The sequence below is a fragment of the Rattus norvegicus genome, chromosome 1 (assembly GCF_021556685.1).
Source record: "Rattus norvegicus strain SHRSP/BbbUtx chromosome 1, alternate assembly SHRSP_T2T, whole genome shotgun sequence".
Lineage (NCBI taxonomy): Eukaryota > Metazoa > Chordata > Mammalia > Rodentia > Muridae > Rattus > Rattus norvegicus.
The window spans coordinates 155,241,975-155,264,349 of record NC_141534.1 but is presented as its reverse complement, the minus strand read 5'-3'; the positions used below and the strand labels follow the sequence as shown (position 1 = coordinate 155,264,349).

Sequence of the window (22,375 nt, the reverse complement as noted above, 5' to 3'; positions counted from 1 at the left end):
GTCATCCTGGCCATCTTTAGCATCACATTCTAACTGTGAAGTGTGCATAGAGTTTGGGAGAAAAAAGACCTTATGGAAATGTCACACAGAGCTGGTTGCAGGAGAGAGATGAGATGGAACTTTTGCTTAAACGTATGGTGAACCGGTTAGGGGCAGTCTAGGAAAAGGTGGGTACAGGTGGAGAAACGTGTGTATTTGAGTGTGTCTCCCTGTGTCTAAACACATATATGATGTGCCCGTTAAGGCCAGAAAGGGGTGGTAGACCCCTTGGATCTGGAGTTACAGGTGGTAGTGAGCCATTTAACATGCGTCCTAGGATCTGAACTCTTAAGCCATCTCCCCAGCCCCAGTGGCAAAACTCTTACCATCCAGAATGCTGGGAACTGGGTAAAGATCAAATGCTATCACAGATGTAATTAACACACAAGTAATGCAGCTTTCACTACTATAAACGGTAGCGTTCAAAAGGGCAGAGTGGTGCTGAAGATGCACGGTGGGGGATGTGGAAGTCAAGCTTGTGAAGAAAAATGTGTTATGGAGAGCTAGGTGCCACAGTCTCCTGAGACTCCTCCTCAGAAGAGTCCTGATCTGCTGTACACAGAGTTAGATCTAAATTGGCTCCTGGCACACCAGTGAGACAACAAAAAGGAACTGAGATCAGGGCAGTGGCCGATTCTTCCTTTTTCAGGGAAATCCTCACAGGTGATAATATTTCCCAATTTGTCCTGATTTATGTCATTAGGCAGGACTTTCATTAGGACTGTCATTACAGTGTGGTGACAAATGAGTGGCTGAGGACTTAGGGGCTTACGATTGGCTCAGACACTTATGGGCTGGGCAATAAACTCAGGAATTGGTCTCTGGAATCAGATTTACCAGGATCGGTCAGGTGACTCAGTTGCCTAGCAACACAAGACAGCCTGTCCCTTCCTTCCTCCCTTTCTGCCCTTCCTTCCTCCCTATTTCCCTTGCTTTTCTCTACAATTATAAAACAATTAAATGGATAAGAATATAAATCAGTTTTTATTTTACTTTTCTTCATATTTCTGATTTTGTTAATCAGTGAAGACTACAACGAAATTCTTTTTTATGAAAATTGTGTTAGATAATGTAATCTTAAGGATAGTTTACATTTTTAGACATTATTGTCTTTCTCACTGTGGCTGAAATTAAGCTTCTCTCACGTCATATATACCTATTTCATACATTTTAAATAGCCTGCTAGTTTGTTTTATATGAATATTTAATAATTTACTTTATCGTAGCTATGTTAGTATTTTTAATGCCTGAATGTACATGTATTCGTTTGTGGAATACAATTACTTCTTCTCTCCACAATTACTCACAGAAGTATGTCTGCACTTGCTATCTTCTATGTAATTATTGGTAATTTTCTCTAGTTTTCTCATCAGATTTGTAGAGTACTAGCCCATACATTTCTCAGCGTTCTGACAACATAAGTAGGTTCTCGTTTCCCTGGAGTCACTTCTATGGTCAAATTGTATCTTCCTACACCATAGCAATTAATGCCTCTATCAGCCCAATCATCCTTCCCTTACAGGACCACTGTTTGGACATCTTTTATGTAAAGTTTCATGTTATTGGATTTTTTTTTTACTTTCTTTCTTCTAGGTAAACCCTTCCTTTTTACACTCCTGATTTGGTGACACAAATCATGAGAAAGAATAAATTAAGAACTAAGTTATTTGATGGGTTGACTGGCAGGTGAATTCTGGTGGGAAATAGTTTCCCTGAGCGACTTGAGTACAGCCCTCAAGGATCTTGACTTTTCCATGAACATTCTGAATTATAATGTCTGATTTTTATCTGAATTGATTTTTTATCATAGCTGAAAAAACTTAGGATTCTCTCTTTACTTCTGGTATTTGAACATTCTTAATAACCTGACTGCATATGGATCCTATTTGTCTATGTCCTGGATACTTAGGAGCTGACTGCCCTCCCCACTGCAGTTAAGGGAAATACATAAATATTAACTGTCTTTTGGTAACTTATTCTCTTATGTTTTATACTTTCTTCTTGTAACTCCTGCCAGCTATAAATCAGAGATCTTGAATCAGCGCTGTGACTGTTAGATTATGACTTTCTTCTTTTTATTGAATAGTTTTTATTTACATTTGAAGTGCTATACCCTTTTCCAGTTTTCTGGCCAAAAAACACCCTATCCTATCCCCCTCCCTTCTTCTATGAAGGTGTTTCCCACCAACCACCCATCCCCCTAGCCTTCTGGCCCTGACACTCCTCTATACTGGGGGGTGGGTCCAGCCTTGGCAGGACCAAGGGTTCTCCTCCCATTGGTGCCCAACAAGGCATCCTCTGCTACATATGCAGCTGGAGCCACAGGTCTGTCCATGTGTACTCTTTGGGTAATGATTTAGTCCCTGGGAGCTCTGGTTGGTGCTACTGTTATTCTTATAGGGTTGCAAACCCCTTCAGCTCCTTTAATCCTTTCTCTAACTCCTCCAATAGGGATCTTGTTCTCAGTTCAATGGTTTGGTGCTAGCATTTGTCTCTTATTTGTCATGCTCTGGCAGAGCCTCTCAGGAGACAGCTATATCAGGCTCCTGTCAGCATGCATTTCTTGACATCAGCAAATATTGCCTAGGTTTGGTGGCTGTATGTATATGGGCTGGATCTGAACGGCCATTACTCCAGTCTGTGCTCCAAACTCTGTCTTCATATTTCCTTCTATGAATATTTTTGTTCCCTCTTTTAAGAAGGAGTGAAGCATACACACTTTGGTCATCCTTCTTGAAGTCTTCAGCTTCATGTGGTCTATAGATTGTATCTTGGGTAATTCAAGCTTATGGGCTAATATTCACTCATCAGTGAATACATACCATGTGTGTTTTTTTTGTGATTGAGTTACCAATCTCAGGATGATATTTTCTAGTTCCATCAATTTTCCTATAAATTTCATGAAGTCATTGTTTTTGATAGCTGAGTAGTACTCCATTGTGTCGATGTACCACATTTTCTGTATCTGTTCCGCTGTTGAAGGGCATCTTGGTTCTTTACAGCTTCAGTCTATTATAACTAAGGCTGCCATGGTCTCTGTTTTATGTTGAAGAGTCATTTGAGAATATGCCTAGGAGTGGTATAGCTGGACCCTCAGTTAGTAATATGTCTTTTCTGAGGAACCTCCAGACTGATTTCCAGAGTGGTTGTACCAGCTTGCAATCCCACCATCAATGGAGTGTGTTCCTCTTTCTCCACATCCTTGCCATCATCTGTTATCTCCTGAGTTTTTGATCTTGGCCACTATGCCTGGTGTGAGGTAGAATATCAGGGTTGTTTTGATTTGTATTTCCCAGATGACTAAGAATGTTGAACATTTCTTTAGGTAATTCACAGCTGTTTGATATTCCTCAGCTGAAAATTCTTTGTTTAGCTCTGTATCCCATTTTTTTTCTTTTCTTTTCTTTCTTTCTTTTTTTTTTTTTTTTTTTTTTTTTTTTTGGAGCTGGGGACCGAACCCAGGGCCTTGTGCTTCCTAAGCAAGCGCTCTACCACTGAGCTAAGTCCCCAACTCCTGTACCCCATTTTTAATAGGGTTATTTGATTCTCTGGAGACTAACTTCTTGAGTTCTTTATATATATTGGATATGAGCCCTCTATCAAATGTAGGATTTGTAAAGATTTTTTCACAATCTGTTGATTGTCATTTAGTGCTAATGACAGTGTCCTTTGCCTTACAGAAGCTTTGCAGTTTTATGAGGTCCCATTTATCAATTCTTGATCTTAGAGCATAAGCCATTGTTGTTCTGTTCAGGAAACTTTCCTCAGTGCTCAGGAGATCAAGACTCTTTTCCACTATTTCTTCTATTAGTTTGAATGTATCTGGTTTTATGTGAAAGTCCTTGATCTTTGTACAACATGATAAGAATTGATTGGTTTGCATTCTTCTACATGCTGACCTCCAGTTGAACCAGTCCCATTTATTGAAAATGCTATATTTTTTCATTCGATGGCTTTAGCTCCTTTGTCAAAAATCAAGTGACCATAGATGTGTGGGTTCATTTCTGGGTCTTCAATTCTTTTCCACTGATCTACCTGCCTCTCTCTCTTCCAATACCCTTCAGTTTTTTTTTATCACTATCACTATATAGTACAGCTTGAGTTCAGGGATGCTGATTCCCCAGAAGTTCTTTTATTGTTGAGGATAGTTTTTGCTATCCTTGGTTTTTTGTTATTCCAAATGAATTTGCAAAGTGCTCTTTTTAACTCTATGAGGAATTGAGTTGGAATTTTCATGGGGACTGCATTGAAGTTGTAGATTGCTTTTGGAAAAAATGGCAATTTTTACTCTATTAATCCGGCCAACCATGAGCATGGGAGGTCTTTCCATCTTCTGAGATCTTCTTCAATTTCTTTCTTCAGAGACTTGATGTTCTTGTTTTACAGATCTTTCACTTGCTTGTTTAGCATCACGCTGTTGTATTTTATATTATTTGGGACTATTATGAAGGGTGTCATTTCCCTAATTTCTTTCTCAGCCTGTTTATCCTTTGAGTAGAGGAAGGATACTGATTTGTTTGAGTTAATTTTATACCCAGTCACTTTGCTGAAGTTGTTTATGAGGCTTAGTAGTTCTCTGATGAAACTTTTGTGGTTATTTAAGTATACTATAACATCATGTGCAAATAGTGATATTTTGACTTCTTCCTTTCTAATCTGTATCCCTTTGACCTCCTTTTGTTGTCTGATTGCTCTGACTAGGACTTCGAGTACTATATTCAATAAGCAGGGAGACAATGGGCAGCTTTGTCTAGTCCCTGATTTTAGTGAGATTGCTTCAAGTTTCTCTCCATTTAGTTTGATGTTGGCTACTGTTTCTCTGTATACTGGTTTTACTATGTTTAGGTCTGGGTCTTGAATTCCTGATCTTTCCTGACCTTTTATCAATGAAGGATTGTTGGATTTTGTCAAATACTTCCTCAGAATCTAATGAGATGATAATGTGTTTTTTTTGTTTGATTTTGTTTACATAGTGGATTATATTGATGGGTTTCCGTATATTGAACCATCCCTGCATCCCTGGGATGATTCCTACTTGCTCATGATGGATGATCATTGTGATGTGTTCTTGGATTTGGTTTGCATGTATTCTAATGAGTATTTTTGTGTTGATATTCATAAGGGAAATTGGTCTAAAGTTCTCTTTTTTTGGGTCTTTGTGTGGTTTAGGTATAAGTGTAATTGTGGCTTCATAGGAGAAATTGGTTATTGCTCTGTCTGTTTCTATTTTGTGGAGTAGTTTGGACAGTATTGGTCTTTATTTACATTTCAAATGTTATCCCCTTTCCCAGTTTCCTCTCCATTGACCACCTATTCCATCCCTTTACCCTCTGCTTCTGGAATATCAGTCAGGGAGGTGGGAAGTAGCTGTGATTGGGGACTTCTTCTTATAGAAGAATCAGGAGGGTGATAAGGTAGGGAACTTACGTATGAGAAACCAGGAAAGGGAATAACATTTGAAATATAAATAAAAATTATTCAAAAATGTAAATAAAGAAAATGTCTAATAAAAGAAAAAAAGACATTTTCTTAATTGTGGTTACCTCTTTCAAAGTATGGCAAATTGACATAAGACTATGTGTATAGTGCTCAATAATTACTTGGTAACATTTGATGACTTTGATTCTATGACTCTATTTTCATTTCTAGTTAAACTCCAAACCTAGGACTAGACAAATGGCTCAGTGTTTGGGAGTGTTTACTGATTCTATAGATGGCTAGAGTTCAAGTACAAGCACACAAGTCAAGCAGGTCACAATTGCCTGTTTCTTCACCTTTAAGTGATTTGATGCACCTTCTGGCCACTATGAGCACCCACATGAATATGCAGACACACACACACACACACACACACACACACACACACACACACACACGTGTATTTAAGTACAGAAATAGTTACATATGTTTTAAGTGAAGAAAATTCCAGTAAACATAGTATAATTATAACATGGTATTGAGGCTTTAAGTGTTCTAACTCAAAATATGGCAGTTTGATACTTTGTATTAATGTAACAACTGAAAACAGTGGAAGCAATAGAAAAATCAGAAAATAATAAGTAGAATTTTCCTTTGAAGTCTCTTCATATGTAAAGACATATCCTCTAAAAGTAAAGTAAGGTCATCATCAGTTTCCTGGAGGTTCATCACAAGCAAATATCAACACCTACTACAACAGAGGAGAATGAGGGGTTGGACTCCGCAGTTAAAATCACTTGTTGCTTTTGAGGCAGACCTCGGTTGGGTTCACAGTACCACAAGATGGCTCAGAGCCAGCCCTAACTTCATTTCTGTGGAATCTGACACACTCTTCTGACAAGGCATGCTTGTAGTGCTCTTATTTTAGGAAATAAACCCATACACATAAAATAAACAAATATAAAAAATCTTTTTAAAAGGGAAGTGATTGGAAGTCAATAATGTATATAGATAAAGCCTATCAAAACTATAATTTTTTTGTTTATTATGCAGGGGACCTTATGTCTTCTTCAAAAATTTGCTATACTTTCATTCCATTCAGTAAAGATGTTTTATAAACTTCTAATCTTTCTCCATATTTGAATTCACTTTTTTATATCCCCTTGTATATACAATGAATGAATTTCCTTTTTTTGATCAATATACCAGTTGTAAACTTATTAATAATATTTATTATTATTAAGCAATTAATACCAGCTACACGTAGCTTCAAACAGTAGAGGAAAAGCATTTCTCTCTATGGTTCATATATGACTGTTCCATAATTTAATTATAATGTCATTGCATCCTAAGAATGTTTGAGGTTTTATAATTACCAGATAATTGACTTTATATAATTATTTCCCTCTTTTATAATTTTATTGGTAGATTTTAGAAATACAATATTTTACCTTAGAGCATAAGAAGATCATGATTATGTTGACATCTATTTCTAGATTATTTTAAAATTTTTGTTCAAATTTTCTTACAACATGTGTTTTCAAAAATGCAGGAAAACTATATTAAAAACAGACTGTCATTATGTGCTATGTATTTGAACAAAATACAAGCCTTAATTTAGATATCAATATATTGAGCAGGTATTTCAAATTTTTATTAAATTTTAGTAATGCTGTTTCAAAATAAAAATTTAAAGGCACATTTTAGTCAATATACCTCCATTCTATAATTATGAAACAATGTAGTCATAAAACATTGCATTAAATATGCAATTATTTATTAAATAAATTATTAATAATAAATACTTAAATAAATTATTTCTTTGTTTACATTTTATACATTTGAGGGGCTGGATTTTTCCGTGCTATTTGCTCACCATAATGCTGAATTTTCCATTTTTAATTTAATTTCCCTAGAACTTTCAAGCTGAAATGCTCTCTTTAAATCTTTTCTGGTGTATTGTTATGATTCCTACTTTAACTTAAACCCCACCTAAGTAGACAAGAAAGCTATTATTTTGAGATGAGTGTACTGCACAGAAAGCCATCTGGATTTGTAATTTAGGATGAACAGTTTGATGCTTCTGCAAAGCAAGTTAGATTTTGCTTTCAAGTTTGCCACCAAAGACTCAGTGCCACGGGATCAGGCGATCTGTGGATTTAGGCTCTCCTGTCTCATTAAACCATAAAGAACAAACACGAGGCTGTGTGCTAGTGCATGCTGGTATCTCAAGAATGGAATCAGGTGGAGTTCATGGACGAGTCTCTGCTGTATTGATACCTTCTGCTTCTAATCTACATCATACATAAAACAATTTTTACTTAAATTATAATCCATTTTAATATGTTGAAATACTTTGAAATGTTTTTCCTGTTTAATTGCATTTGAAAGCTTCTTTAAATTGCTTTAGAATATAATCCTCTTGTCTTAAGTGAGTTTCATGACAAGGGAGGCTCACTGTAGCTCAGCTGAAGCTGTTCAGACATTTTTTGAGATAGGATTAAGAAAGATTCAGGGATCTAAATGCAGCAACTATTAAAACCATTCATCCCAGCCTTTCTCCAGTGTATGAAAATCTGATCAAATCATGGGTTCTCCTTGCACAGTGAATCATTTTGTTTCTGATATTGAATTTGCATTAATAAAAAGCCTCACTGAAATGGAAAGCCAAGCTACCTAGGTAACATCCAGAATGGGCATACATTGATGCCAACCTTCCTTTTGGACTGGAGGAAATAAATGACCAACTATGTATTTGGAACACTGGAGATCAGACTCTTTAATCTAGCCAAATCCATTTGTAGTCTAAAAAACCAATTAATTGTGTCTCATATTTATTAATTAATTCATTGTTATAGGAGAGTGCTATTTCCCAGGAGCTCCCAGTTGCTATCTTCTTGGAAACTAGAAACTCTTATAAGTTCTTGAGTTTCATAAAGCAATCCTGACTTTATGACATTGTGTTGACATTATGTAGTCCTCAGAAGGGGTGAACACACTGGTGATTTCTTGAATCTTCTTCTATACTTGGTTGGCACTTTGAAGAGCCTTTAAAAAATTGTAAGAATACATTCACAGAATTATAAACATCTAGTAAGGGGCACGAACAGTTGTGGAAATATTTGGTACTTATGCTTTCCCTAGAATGAACATCAGAGGTAAATCACAGTCCTTCTCAAACATGATTTCTATCACTTCCTTTAAGATCAAGATGGCACCCAAAAGCTGTGTTCCCATGAGGAGTCAGCTGACTGCAAATAAAAAGCTGAGCACAGAACTCATGTACTCAAGAAATCTGGCTTGCTTTATTTGTTTAATGTACAAAAACTGCTACTTTTTGGAGACACGTTCTTTAAAAGCACTTGCAGGAAGTGACAGCAGAGAGATTGGCATTCCTCTACTTGTAAGAAGAAAAAGCCAGATGTACCCTCACTTAATGCTCCAACATTGCCTTCTCCAGAGATTGGTATCATTAAATTAAAACTTTTATTAATATTCTTTTTTTCTTGCTGCAGAATTTTTTTTAATTTATGTACTTGCTTTATAACCTGATTGCTGCCCCCTGCCTCCTCTCCTCACAGTCCCACCCTCACACATTTCCATTCCCTGTTACCTTCTCCTCTGAGAAGGAAAGGACTCCATGACCGTCAATCTGTGAGCCACATGGACTGTGCCACCAGAGGAAATGTCATGAAACTGGCAAGCGTGCTCAAACTTCAGAACTCTCAGAATCTGAGATTTAAATCTCATCCTGAGACTGATGGGGTGGGACTAACTCCCTTTGTTTCTGTGACTGCTTCAGAGCATGTACTTTGGTGATCTTCACCCAGGTGGTCACAGGTAGTCACTTACCACATCACCTGGAATTAACTCCAACGCGAACAGAGCATCGCCAGAATCTGAGCCTCAGCCAATTGGATGCATTCACCCTCCCCCCCAACCCCATCCTATTCCCCAAGGTTCATGTAGCTCCTGCCCACATGGAAGGAGTCATTTCACAATCCCACAAGTCATTTCACCAAGGATTGTCTGAAATTGGCTGCTTTTACTGAGCTGTGACACTCGGTGGAACACTTTCTCCCCCGCAACTATCATTGTTGGACCTTTGTATCCATCTGCCTGGCCTCTCAACACTTGCAGAAGCACACATAAGAATTTGCGATGCCGGGTTGGGGATTTAGCTCAGCGGTAGAGCGCTTGCCTAGCAAGCGCAAGGCCATGGGTTCGGTCCCCAGCTCCTGAAAAAAAAAAAGAAAAAAAAAAAAGAAAAAAAAAAAAAAGAAGAAGAAGAATATGCGATGCCAACATTGCCGATGCTGCCACCACAGCCATCTCAGCACCAAGGACAGCCACCTGACCCCCGTCCCAGATGCCTGAACCTCTTTAATCCTTTCCTAAGAGTGTAACAATATTCCAGAAGTCCCGGGTGGATCAGAGTTCTGTGCATCCTGTTTGTCCAGGACTCTGCTTTACACCATCCCCCAAAACCACCTCCAAGGTTTGATGTGCAGCAGCATCAGACACTCTACAGGGAGAAGTGGGCCATGGATCCCACTCTTTCAGGACTTCATCCAGTCCTCTCCGAGCTGGTATAATGGTGGTGTCCAAATACTGGAGAGGAGAGGAAGAATCCAGAACCACACCAACCCATCCTGCCACATCAAGTCACAGAAGGACTAGACACATCTCCCACTGTGGCAAGACAGACAGCAGTTAGGGAAAAAGGATCCAAACTGAAGAAATAGAGTCAGAGTTAACCCATAAAGACTATGCTGCTATACATGTTTAGGAGGCCCAGGTCCAGCCTCTGCATGCCTGTTGGTTGATGGATCAGTCTTTGTGAACCCCCAGGGGCCCAGGTCAGATGACTCTGTAAATTTTCTTGTGGTGCCTTGACCCCTCCAACTCCCTCAATCATTCTTCCAGTCTTCCACAATTCTCCCTTAGGTCTGCCTAATGTTTGGCTACGTGTCTCTGCATGTTTCCATTAGCTGTATCAGAGGACAGTTATGCTAGGCCCCTGTCAGCAAGCATAGAGGAATATCGTTAATAGTGTCATCGCTTGGCACTCTCCCACGGGATGGGTCATTGGCTATCCATCTCAACCTCTGCTCCATCTTCATCCCTGCATTTCTTGTTGGCAGGACACATTGTGGGTGGAAGATTTTGTGTGTGGGTTGGGTCCCCTTCTCTCTACTAGCTTTATAAGTTTGTATCCTCCCCAGCAATGGAGAAGTGTTATCCTTACTAAGATCCTTGTTAGCATGTGCTGGCCTGTGAGGTTTTGCTCTTAGTCATTCGGGCTGGTGTAAGATTGAATCTCAGGTTCTTTTTGATTGGCGTTTCCCTGGTAACTAAGGATGCTGAACATTTCTTTAAGTGCTTCTAAACCACTAGAGATTTCTCTGTTGCAAATTTGTTGTTTGGCTCCGTAGCACAGTTTTTAATTAAATTATTGAGTTTGTTGGGTCTAATTTCTTGTGTTCTTTACATATTTTAGATATTTGCCCTCTGTTAGATGTAGGTTGGTGAAGATTTTTTCCTCTCCTGTTGCCTCTGCCATTTTGTCCTAATGATGATATCTTTTGCCTTACAGAAGATTTTTAGTTTCATGAGGTCCCATTTATTGATTGTTGATCCTATTAGTGACTGAACCATTGGTATTCTATTCAGGCAGTTGTCTCCTGTACCAATGAGTTCAAGGCTATTCCCCACTTTATTTTTTATTAGATTTCATGTATATGGTTTTAGTCGAGGACTTTGATCCACTTGGACTTGAGTTTGGTAGAGAGAAATAAATATAAATCTATTTGCATTCTTCTACATGCAGATATCCAGTCAGACCAGTTAGACCAGAACTATTTGTTGAAGATGCTTTATTTTTTCCATTGTATGATTTCAGCTTTTCTGTCAAGAGTCAAGTGTCCCTTGTTATGTGGTTTTATTTCTGGGTATACAATTCTATTCCAAGGTTAACCTGTCTGGTTTTATTTCAATACAATATGTCTTTATTACTATTGCCCTGTAGTATAGCTTTAAATCAGGGTAATACCTGCAGAAGTTATTTTAGTGAATTGCTCCTTCAAGTTCTGTAAAGAATTGTGTTGGTATTTTGATGGGAGTTGCATTGAGTCTGTAGAATTCTTTTGACAAGATGACCATTTTCACTATGTTAATCCTATGGATCCATGATCATCGGAGATCTTTCCATCTCCTTATATCTTCCTCAACTTCTTCAGAAAATTGAAGTTCTTGTCTCACAGATCTTTGACTTGCTTGGTTACCATTATACCAAGATATTTTATATTATTTTTGTGGCTATTGTGAAGAATTTTGTTTTCCTAATTTCTTTCTCAACCCATTTATTATTTATATAAAGGAGAGCTAATGATTTTTTTGGAGTGAATTTTGTATCTAACCACTTTGTTGAAGGTGTCTATCAATTGTAGGAGTTCTCTGATAGTGTTTTGGAGGCTACTTATGTAAACTATCAAATTATGTACAAATAACAATACTTTTACTTCTTCCTTTTCAATTTGTTTCTCCTTTAGTTGTTTTATTGCTCTATATAATAATTCAAGTACTATATTAAATAGATGCTGAGAGAGTGAGCAGTCTTGTCTTGAATCCCTGATTTTAGTGGAATTGGTTGAAGTTTCTCTTCATTTAGTTTGATGTTTGGCTTCTGTATACTGCCTTTACTGTGTTTAGGTATGCTCCTTGTCTCCCTGATATCGCCAAGACTTTTGTCATAAAGAAGTGTGTTGCCAATACCTTTTTCGGCATCTAATTAGATGATTATGTTTTTTATTTCTTTCATTTTGTTTATATGGTAGATTACATTGATGGCTTTTCTTTTTTATTATTTTGTTATTCTATTTATTTACATTTCAAATGTTAGCCCCTTCACAGTTAACCACCCTATCCCCTCCCCCATACACCCTGCTTCTATGAGGGTGCTCCTCACCCACCCATCCCCTACTGCCTAAGTGTCTTAGCATTCCCCTACACTAGGTCATCTAGCCTCCACAGGACCAAGGGGTTCCCCTCCCACTGATGTGAGATAAGTCCATCCTCTGCTGCATATGCAACTGGAGCTATGGGTCCCTCCAAGTGTACTCTTTGGTTAGTGGTTTAGTACCTGGGAACTTTGGGGATTCTGGTTGGTTGATATTGTTGTTCTTCCTATGGGAATGTTAACCCCTTAAGCTCCTTCAGTCTTTCTCCTCACTTCTCCATTGGTGTTGGCATGCTTAGTCCAATGATTGGCTATGTACATCTGCATTCACATTGATCAAGCTCTGGCAGAGCCTCTCAGGGGACAGCTATACCAGGCTCCTGTCAGCAAGCACTTCTTGGGATTAACAGAAATAGGTTCTGAGTTTGGTGTCTGCAGAAGGGATGGTTCCATAGGTGGGTCAATCTCTGGATGGCCTTTCCTTCAGTCTCCTCTACTCTTTGTCCCCACATTTCCTTTTGACAGGAGGAATTCTGGATTAATATTTTGAGATTGGTATGTAGCCCCATCCCTCAAACGGGGATCTTGCCTGTCCCCTGGATATGGTCTCTATAGGTTCTCTCTCTCCTTTTTTGGGTTTTTCGGCTAATGTCATCCCTGTTGGGTCCTGGGAACCTCTTGGATCCCTGGCATCTGTGACTTTCTACTCCCAGTTTCCCAGCCCCCACTACTAAACATTGATGACTTTTCATATATTGAATCATCCCTACATCTTTGAAGCCTATTTGCCAAGGTGGATGATGTTTTGATATGTCCTTGGATTTTTACATTGTGAATAATTTAATGCTTATTTTTGCAACAATGTTCCTCAGGAAATTTGTTCTTTTCTTTTTTTTGTTTTTTTGTTTTTGTTTTTGTTTTTTCCGGAGCTGGGGACTGAACCCAGGGCCTTGTGCTTGCTAGGCAAGCACTCTACAACTGAGCTAAATCCCCAACCCTCCTCAGGAAATTTGGTCTGAAATTTTCTTTGTTGAATTTTTGTAAGGGACTTAATTTTCAGGGAGTCTGCTCATATTTTGTGGAATCATTTGAAGATTATTTGTACTAGTTCTTCTTTAAAGATCTGGTAAAATTATGCACTATAACCTGGGCAGTTTTTGGTTGGGAGACTTTAATTGATTGCTGCTATTTCCTCAGGGGTTATAGGCCTATTGAAGTTGTTTGGCTGATCTTGATTTAACTTTGGTAAGTGGTATCTATCTAGAAAATTCCCCATTTCCTTAAGATTTTCAAATTTTGTGGCATACAGGTTTTGAAGTAGGACCAAGTGATTTTTTTTTTTTTTTTTGGATTTCCTAAGTGTCTATTGTTACAGCTCCCTTTTAACTTCCGATTTTGGTAATTTGGGTATTGTCTCTTTTCCTTTTAGTTAGCTTAGTTAAGGATTTTTCCATCTTCTTGATTTCCTCAAAGAACCAACTCTTGATTTCATTGATTTTTATATTGTTGCTTTTGTTCCTAATTTGTTCATTTCAGACCAGAGTTTAATTATTTCCTACACTCTAATCCTTTTGGCAGTATTTGCTTCTTTTAGTTCTAGAGCTTTCCAGTGTGTTGGTAAGTTGCTGGTATGAGATCTCTCCATGTTATTTATTAAATCACTTAATGCTATAAACTTTCCTTTTAGCACTGTATTCATTGTGTCCCATAAGTTTGGGTAAGTTGTTCATTCATTTTCATTGAATTCTTGAAAGTCTTTAAATTCCGTTTTTATTTATTCCCTGATCCAATTGTCATTGAGTATAAAGATGTGCAGTTTCCATGAGTTTGTAGGCTTTCTGTTGTTTCTGTGGTTGTTGTAGTCAGGTTTTAATGGAGGTCTGGAAATATATAAGACGTTATTTCCATTTTGTTCTATCTCTTGGTACTTGCTTTTTAGATGAGTATATAGTCAATTTTGAAGAAAGTTCCCTGAGTTCCTGAGAAGAGGGTAAAATCTTATTTATTTAGATGAAATGTTTGGTAAATACTTGTTAGGTCTATTTGATTCAAACCTTTGTTAGTTTCATTAATTTTCTGTTTAGTTTCTGTATTAATGGCCTGCCTATTGGTTAGTCTAGGATGTTGAAGTCTTTCACTATTAATATGTGTGGTTCAATGTATGCTTTAAGCTTTGGTAATGTTTCTTTTACAAATGTGGGTGCCCTTGTATTTGGGCATAGATGCTCATATTTGAACCATCATCTTGATATATTTTTCCTTTGTTGCTGAGGTGTGTTTCTTGAATGCACCAGAGTGAGGAATCCTATTTTTTGCATTCATTATGTTAGCATGTGTCTTTTGTGTGTGTGTGTGAATTGAGTTCATTGTTGTTGAGAGATGGTAATGACCAATAATGGATTTTTTTATATTGGTGGTGATTGTGTGCATGCATGTGTGTGTGTGTGTATGTGTGTGTTTGTGTTTGTGTGTGTGCATGCATGTGTGATCATTTTTTCCTGGTGCAGAATTTGTCTTTTTCCCTTGTATCTTTTAATATTCTTTATTTGTTCTGTATATTTAGTGCTTTGATTATTATGTACCCAGTGGATTTTCTTTTCTGGTCCAATCTTCTTGGTGTACTGTATGTATCTTGTATGGGCATAAGCATCTCTTTTTTTGGACTAAGGAAAATTTGTCTGTGATTTTGTTGAAAATATTTTCTGGACCTTTGAACTGGGACTCTTCTTCTATTTCTATTATTCTGAGGTTTGTTCTTTCCTTTTTTATTGGATTTTTTAATTTACATTTCAAATGTTATCCCCTTTCCTTACTCCTGTCCATAAACCCTTCTATTCCATTCCCCTCCCTCTTCTATGAAAGTATACCCCCTCCCCAGCCACCCATCACTTCCCCCCCCCACCCTGACATTTCCTTACACTTTGGGTCCAGCCTTGACATGACCAAGGGCTTCTCCTCCCATTGGTGCCCAACAAAGTCATCCTCTGCTACATATGCAGCTGGAGCCATGGGTCTGTCCATGTGTACTTTTTGTGTAGTGTTTTAGTCCCTGGGAACTCTTGTTGGTTGGTATTGTTGTTCTTATGGGGTTGCAAACCCCTTCAACTCCTTCAATCATTTCTCTAACTCCTCCAGTGGAGACAACATTCTCAGTTCAATGGTTTGTTGCTAGCATTTGCCTCTATATTTGCCATGCTCTGGCAGAGCCTCTCCGGAGACATACATATATATATATATATATGTATATATATAATTATCACACACATATACACACATATATACATATATATAATTATCATATATATATATACTATATATAATATTATATATTTTATATATTTATTATATAAATTATATATATAGATACATATATATATATATATGCTGGGTCCCCAGGTGGGACAGTCTCTGAATGACCATTCTTTCAGTCTCTGCTTCAAACTTTGTCTCCATATCTCCTCCTATAAATATTTTTGTTCCATTTTTAAGAAGAACTGAAGCACCCACACTCTGGTTGTCCTTCCTTTGAGCTTCATGTGGTTTGTGGATTGTATCTTGGGTAATTCAAGCTTTTGGTCTAATATCTACTTATGTGCATATGTGTGTGGTTTTTGTTGTTGTTGTTGTCGTTTGGTTTTTTTGTTTGTTTGTTTTTGTTTTTGTTGGTTGGGTTACCTCACTTAGGATAATATTTTCTAGTTCCATCCATTTGCCTATGAATTTCATGAAGTCATCATTTTTGATTGCTAAGTAGTACTCATGTCATCCATGTTGGGTCCTGAGAAACTCTTGCTTCCCTGGTATTTGGAACTTTCTAGTGGCTACCCCTAGTTCTACATCTCCCTTTGCTACACACCTCTGCTTAATTTTCTGACCTTCTGTACATCTCCCTGTCTCCCCCATACCTGTTCTTGCCCCCCCTTTCCTCTCCTGCTTCATTTTCCCTCCCACGTCCCTCTCTCCCTCTATCTCTTGTGATTATTTTGCTACTGAAAGACCCCCGGAGCGGGGAGACCCTCACTCAAGTCTCGGGATGATGCGACCCCCCAAGAACTCATGTGAGAGCGTCCTTGCTGTAATAAACATGAGGTTTATTGATAGGTACCAGTGCACTGGGGTCGAGACTCATATCCCACGCAGGAGCAGTGGAGTTCGACCCCCAGTAACTAAGACAAGGGGAATTTAAAGGAAGAAACCTCAACACCAGCGGGTAGGGAGGGCATCATTGGAAAATGTCGAGAATACCAGTGAAAAATCACAAGGAGGAGCTTCCTGTTTCTCAAGATTGTTTACTTTATGGTCCATCAGTTCCTGGGAGAGGCTTCCTGCTTCTCAAGATTGTTCTCTAAGGGCCTTATCTTAAGTCTTTTTATCTAGTTCCTGGGAGAGCAGGCTCAAGAAATGTGACCTTTTACCTACAGATAGAGGGCAGGGTCTGGAATTTGAGGTATTTACGGCTTTTTTAAACTTCTGACTTCTTAGCTGCATTTTTTATTCTTTCATTACCCTTTCTAAGTTGGCTTGAAGCATCTACACTTTGGTTTTCCTTCTTGTTAAGCTTCAAACAGTCTGTGAATTGTATCCTGGATATTCTGAGCATTTAGACTAATATCCACTTATCAGCAAGTACATACCATGTGTGTCCTTTTGTGGGTTACCTCACTCAGGATATTTTCTAGTTCCATCCATTTGCTTATGGATTTCATGAGGTCATTGTTTTTAATAGCTGAGTGGTACTCCATTGTGTAAATTTTCTGTATACATTCCTCTCTTGAGGACATCTGGGTTCTATTCAGCTTCTGGATATTAAAAATAAATCTGTTATGAATGTAGTGGAGCATGTATCCTTGGTATATATTGGAGCATCTTTTGGGTGTATGTCCAGTAATGGCTGGATCTTCAGATAGAAGGATTTCCGATTTTCTGAGGAACTATCAGATTGTTTTCAAAAGCTTCACCCCACCAAAATGGAAGAGTATTCCTCTTTCTTCACATCCTTGCCAGCATCTGCTGTCCTCTGAGTTTTTGATCTTAGCCATTCTGACTGGAGTGAGGTGGAATTTCAGGGTTGTTTTGATTTGCATTACTCTGATGAGTAAGGATGTTGAACATTTCTTCAGGTGCCCCTTGGCCATTTGAGAATACTCAGTTGAGAATTCTCTGTTTAGCTCTGTACCCCATTTTTAATAGAGTTATTTGGTTTTCTGGAATGTACCTTCTAGTCTTCTTTGTATATATTGTATATTATCCCTCTATCTGTTATAAGATTGGTAAAGATCTTTTCCCAATCTGTAGGTTGCCATTTGTCCTATTGACAGTGTCCTTTGCCTTTTCAGTTTTATGAGGTCCCATTAGTCAGTTGTTGATCTTAGAGTCTGAGCTATTGGTGTTCTTTTCAGGAAAATTTCTCCTGTGCCAATGTGTTCAGTGCTCTTCCCCACTTTCTCTTCTATTAGATTCAGTGTATGGTTTTATGTGGAGGTCCTTGATCTACTTGGACTTGAGTTGTGAGCCTGGGAGTGTCAGAAATGGGGGTGTCAAACTATCCCTCAGAACCCAATATTCTTAAACAAATTGGCTTTTAAGTGTTCTATGACAGAAAGGAATTTTCTCATAAATACAAAGTACTATGAAACAAGAAACAAAACAAAACAAAACAAAACAGGAATAATGACTTTCACACACTACAAATTAGATTAAAAAGGCCACTTGGGGCTCTCAGAGTCTTAACCATCAACCAAACAATATGCCTTGGCTGGACCTAGGCTTCTGGTGGATAGGTAGCAGATATTCAGCTTGGTCTTCATGTGGGACTCAAACAACTGGAGTGGAGGCTATCCTGAAAGCTGTATCCTATACATGGATATGTTCTAGCTGAGCTGCATTGTCTGTTCTCAGTGGGAAAGGAAGTGCCTATCCTTGCAGAGACAGGAAGAGTGAGGGTGGGGCGTGTGGGGGAGGAGTGGGGGTGGGTGGGGGTGTGGAGGTGGGTGGGGGGTGGGGGTGGGGGTACTCAGGAAGCTCCTACCTGCCCGGAGGAGATGTAGAGAAAGGGACTAGGGAAGGATTGTGGGTAACCTAGAAGGGGCAGTAAGTGGGATGCAAAATATATAAACAAGCAAATAATAACAGCAAACTAGATACATATTTTATTACTTAAGTTAGTTATTTTTGAGACTGCATTTGATGTATAGTTTATCTTGGCCTGACATTCATAGGTAGACTAGACTGACCTTTACATTTTGGTAATCGTTTTCTTTTCTTAAGTTGGAAATAGATTTTTTTCATATAGTATATTTTGATTATGTTTCTCTTCCCCTAACTTCTCCCATATCTTCCCTACATACTCAAATTCACATCCTTTCTTGCCGTAGCTCTCATTAGAAAACAGTTATCTTGGGACAGCAGCCTTGATCCTTTGGTTATTTGTTATCTGGTTGTTCTTCATAGGAACATTGAAGTCCACCCTCATCACGACCTGCTTCCCCTTCATGTCCAGCTTGTTCAAAGTCAGCTTGTTAGAAAGCAACATTTTGGCAACACCGTGAGGTCGAGAGGCCGGGAGGAGAGGAAGAGGATAACACTGCAACAGACGTGTGCTTTTAAATCGTACAGAATGCTGGGCCACAGGAGCCACCTGGGCTGTCCTGATGGTGTTCCCATGCCCGACAAGTACTCCTTAGAGCCAGTTGCTGCAGAACTCAAATCTCTGCTGGGCAAGAGTGTTCTGTTCTTGAAGGATAGTGTGGGCTCAGAAGTAGAGAATGCCTGTGCCAACCCAGTGACTGGGACTGTCAGCCTCCTGGAGAACCTCTGCTTTCATATATAGGAAGAAGGGAAGGGAAAAGATGCTTCTGGGAACAAGGTTAAAGATGAGTCAGTTAAAATTGATGCTTTCCAAGCCTCCCTGTCCAAACAATTGACATTGTCTATGTCAATGATGCTTTTGGGACTGCACACAGAGCCCACAGCTCCATGTGGGTATGACTTTGCCACAGAAGGCTGGTGGATTTTTGATGAAGCAGGAGCTGAAGTACTTCACCAAGGCTTTGAAGAGTCCAGAGCGACCCTTCCTGGCTATCTTGGGAGGAGCTAAAGTTGCAGACAAGATCCAGCTGATCAATAATATGCTAGACAAAGTCAATGAGATGATCATTGGTGGTAGAATGGCTTTTACCTTCCTTAAGGTGCTCAACAACATGGAGATTGGCACATCTCCGTGTGATGAAGAGGGAGCCAAGATTGTCAAAGAGCTCACGTCCAAAGCTGAGAAAAATTGTGTGAAGATTACCTTGCCTGTTGACTTTGTCACTGCTGTTAAATTTGATGAGAATGCCAAGAATTGCCAAGCTACTGTGGCCTCTGGTATACCTGCTGGCTGGCTGGGCTTGGACTGTGGTACTGAGAGCAGTAAGAAATAGCTGAGGCTGTGACTTGAGCTAAGCAGATTGTTTGGAATGGTCCTGTTGGGGTATTCGAATGGAAAGCCTTTGACAGGGGAACCAAGTCCCTCATGGATGAGGTGGTGACAGCCACTTCTAGGGGTTGCATCACTATCATAGGTGGAGGAGACACTGCCACTTGCTGTGCCAAATGGAACACAGAGGATAAAGTCAGCCATGTGACCACTGGGAGCGGTGCCAGTCTAGAGCTCCTGGAAGGTAAAGTCCTTCCTGGGGTGGGTGCTCTCAGCAATGTTTAGTATTTTCCTGCCTTTGGTTCCTGTGCACAGCCCCTAAGTCAGTCTAGTGTTTTCCGTATCTCCATTTGGTGTTAGTGCAGCTAGTGGGCAAGATGCAGCACCAGGAACCCTAAGCAGGTGCACAGCATCTCAGCTCGTCTTTACTGCATCGGGATTTGTCTACATTCAAGATCCCATTTAAATTCCTTAGTGACTAAAACTATTGTGCATTGTAGAGGGCATCTATTTTTTTTTTTTTTTGGTTCTTTTTTTCGGAGCTGGGGACCGAACCCAGGGCCTTGCGCTTCCTAGGTAAGCGCTCTACCACTGACCTAAATCCCCAGCCCCGAGGGCATCTATTTATATTCTGTCTGTGAAAGGAAGTGAGCTGTAAAAGCTTAGCTCTCTTCGGTGTATGTAGCCTCTGGTTAGCTTTGTCACTGTTCATGACAGCATGGAAATACGATAGATTTGGAGAAGTTGATGATCTATTAAACAATAAAGATGCCAACTGGGAAAAAAGAAAACAGTTATCTAAAATATAAAATAAAAAATGTTAGATGCAATAAAAGAAAAATGAATAAATATGAGTAGAACATAACAAACAACAGATCAACAAAACAGACAAAAAGCCAAAAAATAAAGGAGAAGAAATACACATAGATCCAGAGATGTGAATTGGCAAACATAGGAATTGCCTAAAACCACAGAATTGATAGCTGTAATATGTAAGAGAAAGACACATAGGGTAGGAAATACCAACCAGCCAGCCAACCAACCAACCAACCAACCAACCAACCAACAAATAACAAATGAAAGATATGCCCTGACAAAAAAAATCACAAGACAATAAGACCTCTAAAAATCCCACTGAGTTTATTATTGCTAGGCATGAGACCTACTCTCATGTATGGCCTCTATATTCAGTGAGACTGTGTTGGGAAAAAGTGGTTAATATTTGTCAGTGGTTATTATTTGTAGATAGCCTATTGCTTGGTAAGGGATATTGGCTTATGTGTCAATTTACACTCTCAGCATTGGGAACAACATCAAGACCAAATTTGGGCCAGTCTTGTACATGCTGCCTACAGACTATGTGAGTTCCCATGTACTTCTGTCCTGCTGTATTTGAAAGACCTTGATTCTTGGTATTCTCTATTTTTTTCTGGCTATTACTATGTTTCTGAGTGTTTTTCTGCAGGATTTCCTGAGTCTAGGTAGACTAGATGGAGATATCCCATTTCAGGCTGAGTGTTCTAAAGTCTCTCATTTTCTGCACATTGTTCAGCTGTGTTTCTTCTCAAATACTTCATATATGTCAGAAGAATACCATATACTTAAGAATAAAGGTTCTCTAATAATGAGTGACTATTGTAGCTAGATTGAGAAAAGTTCATAGACTTGAATGCACAGCCATTAGGAAGTGGCACTACTTGACAGGGATTAGGAGGTATGGCCTTGTTGAAGTAGGTGTGGCATTGCTGGAGGAAACTCGGGATAGGCTTTGGAGTTTCAAATGCTCAAGTCAATTGTCTCTTTCTCTTTTCTTCCTGCTTGTGTATCTGGATGTGGAACTCTCAGCTACCTCTCCAGCAGTGCGGTGCCTGCCTGAACTTCTAAAACAGTAATTAAGCCCCAACTAAGTGTTTTTCTTTATAAGAGTTGCCATGGTCATGGTGTGTCATCACAGGAATAAAACAGAAACTAAGACAGAAGAGGGTTATTGCTGCTGTGACAGACCTGAGCATAGTGCTTGTTGACTGAATATGGACTTTGGGATTTTGTATTCGGAATGCAGTTGAACACTTTAAATTTAAGTTAGAACACGGAAGACAGTGCTAATGACAGTGTGAACTGTGGTGCCTGACTCAAGAAGTTTCAAAGGCAAAGAATATTAGTAAATGGCCTAGAGACCAATTCTAGTGATATTTGTGAAAGAATGCATATACTTTTTGCCATTGTACAAAAAATATACTTGAGGATAAATTAAAAAGTTTTGGATTAATGATATTTGCAGAGGATTTTAAGGCAGCCTATTCCATGCGGTTATTATAAGCCAATTTTATGAAGATCTGTAGTTTAAAAAAGCAAGTTAAAAAAATAAAAAAGCAAGTTAACTAAGGAAAAATATAAAATGTACTGTTTGAGGGGAAAAGGAGAAAACGAGGCTAAATCAGGTACTCAAGGAGATAAAAGCCTGATGCTAAATGGAATAAAGCGATCAGGGCAAACCCCCACCCAGCTAATCCTTGTGACAAGGAATTGAAGAAAATCCTTGG

The 22,375-nt window shown here is 38.9% G+C and overlaps 1 pseudogene; it reads left to right on the top strand.

Annotated features, from left to right (window-relative positions):
• The window catches only part of Pgk1-ps7 (phosphoglycerate kinase 1, pseudogene 7), a 56,259-nt pseudogene extending 35,950 nt beyond the window's left edge, over positions 1–20,309 (top strand).
• The last annotated feature ends 2,066 nt before the right edge of the window (positions 20,310–22,375 follow it).